Here is a 4856-nt window from a genome sequence, read left to right as displayed (position 1 = left end):
ATTCACGCCATTTACTAAGATTATTTGCAAGTATTAAGGAAATATTAGGCATTTAAGCACCATTTACAGTGGCTTTTAACATCTTTTTTAGACAATCTGTTGAACTTCTAATATTACTTAGTTTAATGGTTTTAAAAATAGGGAAAAAGTAAGCTACCTATGTCACATTATTAAACCAAGTGAAGTGAAATAATTGTTAAATATTTATTATAACCACTACACCACAGACACGTGGTAAGTCTAAGTTTTCCAAGAGATCTAGCTAATTATTATGTCCAATCACGATTGTTAAAACATGTACCTACCTGGGCTCGAACCTGGGACTTCCCCCGTGTGAAGCGGGCGTGATAACCACTACACCATAGATACGTGGTAGCACTGAGTTTTCCAAGAGATCTAGCTAATTATTATGCCCAATCACGATGGTCAATACATGTGTCTACCAGGGCTCGAACCTGGGACCTTCCGCGTGTGAAGCGGGCGTGATAACCACTACACCATAGATACGTGGTAATACCGAGTTTTCCAAGATATCTAGCTAATTCTTTTGCCCAATCACGATGGTCAATACATGTATCTAACAGGGCTCGAACCTGGGACTTCCCCCGTGTGAAGCGGGCGTTATAACCACTACACCATAGATACGTGGTAGCACTGAGTTTTCCAAGAGATCTAGCTAATTCTTATGTCCAATCACGATGGTCAATACATGTATCTACCAGGGCTCGAACCTGGGACCTTCCGCGTGTTAAGCTGACGTGATAACCACCACACTACAGATACGTAGTAACACCAAAAACGGATTTATGTGATAAGAACGTCGGAAGTAGCGAATTCACTCCCCATCCTCGCATACTTTATTGAGAAACTTCGTCTGCTTATATTTTGACTCCACCCACAAATTCTGTATTCTAGAGATAGAATTTGTGCGTGGAGTCAAAATATAAGCAGACGAAGTTTCTCAATAAAGTATGGGAGGATGGTACTAGAGGCTAAAGCTACGATCCGACGTTCTTATCCTATAAATCCGTTTTTGGTAACACTGAGTTTTTCAAGAGATCTGGCTAATTCTTATGTCCAATCCCGATGGTCGATACATGTATCTACCAGCGCTCGAACCTGGGACCTTCAGCGTGTGAAGCGGGCGTGATAACCACTACACCATAGATACGTGGTAATACTGAGTTTTCCAAGATATCTAGCTAATTCTTTCGCCCACTCACGATGGTCAATACATGTACCAGGGCCCGAACCTGGGACCTTCCGCGTGTGAAGCGGACGTGATAACCACCACACTACAGATACGTAGTAACACTGAGTTTTCCAAGAGATCTAGCTAATTATTATGTCCAATCACGATGGTCAATACATGTATCTACCAGGGCTCGAACCGGGGCCCTTCCGCGTGTGAAGCGGACGTGATAACCACCACACTACAGATACGTAGTAACACTGAGTTTTCCAAGAGATATAGCTAATTATTATGTCCAATCACGATGGTCAAAGCCGTACTTCTGTAATTAAGTAAAATTAACATACTTAGACTTAATTGTTTTGATCAAGCTGGCCGATAGCACACCCTGAATACTTAATTGTTAATTTAAGATAATTCCGAAAAGTACCTTCGCTGTAGTTTTTAAGTTATCGGTGGGGAAAAATCACGAAAAACCCATGTTAATCTCCATAGGAAATTAGCAAAAGCGGGTGAATATTACTTTAACGTTACAAAACGGTATCAAGTCATATCTACAAGGGCCTACCGGCCCTGTAGAATGTGTCTTTGATATTTAGCTCTGATAATTTCAGAAAATTAATAAAAAGTAGTGTTATGTATTTAACCAGAATTTATTTTATTGAAATTTATTAATAATTATTTAATTAAAAAAATTGTAATACTATTTTATGTTTTAAATTTTACAAATAAAATTCAAAACAGTAAACATAGGGCAAAGGTTATATTGTATTATAAATAGCCAGTGGGATTGATTTTAGCTATATCGCAATTAGAGCTCGACATTTTCTATCCATTATCCACAAATTAGTAATTAATTTGAATGAAAATAGGTGGATATCTTTTATTAATTGGGAAATAATGCACACACTTTACATTTAAATTTTAGAAGTTAATTTATTATTTACTTTGTGTATATAATATTCAGCATTAATTTCACTAAGGCAATAAACTAATTACCCACGAGGAATTAACTAGTATATATGTTTAAAATTATAATTTAATCGTTTCAAAACTAATATTGTTTTGAACCGGTCTTTGTAATTTAGTTATTAAAATTTGTGATTATCGATTGGTCAATATTGAAAATTAACCAATGGTGGAACTATTTTTTTTAAACTCAATGAAACCGAAATATCAATGAATAATCTACTGAAAGAGGTATCAACCTATTATTTTTTTTTTCAAAAGAAGGTAAATAAGGATTAGATGGCTTGCTGCTTCAAACAAGATTTTTAACCATGAAGGGAATATTTTGTTAATTTTAGTCAAATTTAGATATTCGGTAATCGAGTTGATATTTATAAAGCCCTTTTTGCCCATGTCTATTTTAAACTTTAATCACAGATTTTGCTTACCATTTTACAAGCATAATAAACACTAAAGAAGGACGGAAATCTATCCGTGATCGGTAACAGTGACCAGTTTAGCAATTTGCCCAATTAATCGGTTTGAACTTCATTTGCACATTTCTATTCGTTAATTTGAAATGTTGCGAGAAATTTGAATGGAATATTAAAGATTCATTGAGTTAAAAAAACTGGTATTGGTATTTCAAGTAAGCTTTGATATCAACATCGTTTAATTTACAATATGGGCTTATGATGGTTGTCTGTTTATAAGATTAAATCGTTACTTTAAGTGTCACTAGACATTATCTACCTCCAAAATCGAGGGTTAGTAACTTTATAACCATCTCCAAGTCACAGGATATCCGAGGGTCAATTTCTTATATCATAGCTAAGCTATAGCTATAGCTCAGTCACTTTTGGCAAGGCCTAATACCATTTTGCTTAACTGGCGCTGTCAAATTCCTTTTAAAGCATAGATCATATAGTATCCACCCTTGATTTTCATTTCGCAACACACATTGGATTCGTAAACCTCGACACGCATCACGATTAGAAGCATTAAAAGGCAAAAACAACACACTGACCGAGTGACCGCATACATTTTTAGTAAATAACATGTCTGACTACAGCTGTTTTCGGCGCTGAAGCGACCAAGGCTTAGCGCAATTTCACGGGTTTCACCGCCTTAAAAAAAGTGGCAAGTTTAGGAATAGATTGTGGGACAATAAAAAGGTGGAAAATTATGAAATTAGGCTTATATTAAAGCTTAAAACCTACTTTATATTATATTTAAAATCCATCCATCAGCAAATCCTCAAAAAATATGAAAATGACAACGAAAAAGGACCCACTCTCAAATTTTTTCCCCTTAAAAAAATGGCGGCCGCCACAAACTTGGTAATATGGTCACGGCGACAATATTAAAGCAGTCTTATCTCACTACCGATAGGCCATTTCAACCAAAAGGCATTAAGAAAAACAATCGGATTAATATGACGCAACTATACGTAAAAAAGGCCAATATTGGTCGCGCTGATAATTACTAGTAAATCAGTCTATCCATGCTTAAATAACGCAGATTGGGGTAATTTTGAAAACTTAAAATTAAACATACTTAAACTTAAAATTAATCAATGAAAGCTGGAAAGCACAAATACTAAATATGAGGCTTTCGTTTAAAACCGTTTTCAAATCAAACAAACGTATAGTTATATCATGACGGCTACAACAAGATGGTTATCTGTAAAATATTTTCCCATGTTATTTCTATGGGAAAATTTCGAGGTTTTCGTCAAAATCTATGATTATTTTTATGGAAATGAAAACCACCCTTAGCAACTTTATTTTTTATAAGAAAAACTAATGGTTGGATCTTTTTGAAATTTTAACCACATATTTAGGGCCCGAATTGTAGTTCTGTGGAATTTTTTCAAAGCAGTTTATACGTTACAAAAAAAGTTATAACCAATCAAAAAACCATCCTTATACATTAAAGTCGGTATGAAGTCTTATCTAAGAGAGCTATCGCTCTCCTAGAATAATATAATAATCGTACCAGAGTTATTAAAGGGTTAATAAATATCTATAAAATTTTATTAAAAGTTTTCGTAAAACTAATCAAAGGAATTTCGGTAATTTGACTGCTTCGAATCTGTTACATCTCTTTTCATGAACAATTTTATAAATGTTTCGTATGATGAAAAATACCAAAACTATAAATTTGTGAGCACAATAGCCACAGATAATAGTGTTGATTTTTGAAAATGTTTTTAAAGCCAAATGTATACCATTTTTACCAAATTATGAATATATACGGGCAAAGATGCATTGACAGCATTGCTCTAATTTGAGTCATCGGAAAACGTATTAGGACCGAGAATTTAAAGTTATTAAATACATTATATAGCGGCTGGATAAATGGGAGAAGGACTTCTTGACGTCGCCTTATTCTCCGTACTACGATATGGGATATGCATTTGGTCGTTACGTGCTTTTTAGCCTCAAAAATGTGAAGTATGTCTGCATTTATGATAGTTTTCCCAAATACAAAACATCAAATGACAAAATTTGGAAATAATATTTCAGACTTACATTTATGAGTAATAAATGGGTCGAAGGTAGTTTGAGGGAGATCAATGTTACTAAATGGATATCAAGTCCTGTGAAACATAGTTTTGCTATTGAAAATGGTGTAAGTACAAGATTGGATCGTGTTTCAATAGAAAAAGCGTGTTACTACAAATGTGGGAATTTGATGTTAATAATCCTACAAA

At 34.4% G+C, this 4856-nt stretch overlaps 2 non-coding genes across 2 annotated transcripts; both read right to left on the bottom strand.

Annotated features, from left to right (window-relative positions):
* Window positions 1-434: 434 nt before the first annotated feature.
* On the bottom strand, window positions 435-507 carry TRNAV-CAC (transfer RNA valine (anticodon CAC)). Its single transcript has one exon. It is a non-coding gene; the product is annotated as a tRNA-Val (tRNA).
* An 863-nt stretch (window positions 508-1370) lies between these two features.
* Window positions 1371-1443, bottom strand: TRNAV-CAC (transfer RNA valine (anticodon CAC)). Its single transcript has one exon. It is a non-coding gene; the product is annotated as a tRNA-Val (tRNA).
* Between the last annotated feature and the right edge of the window lie 3413 nt (window positions 1444-4856).

This window comes from Phalangium opilio, unplaced genomic scaffold (assembly GCF_054372755.1).
Source record: "Phalangium opilio isolate 3A_F unplaced genomic scaffold, DU_Popi_V2 ptg000095l_1, whole genome shotgun sequence".
In the NCBI taxonomy this organism is placed as follows: domain Eukaryota; kingdom Metazoa; phylum Arthropoda; class Arachnida; order Opiliones; family Phalangiidae; genus Phalangium; species Phalangium opilio.
This window is presented reverse-complemented; position numbering and strand designations above follow the sequence as displayed.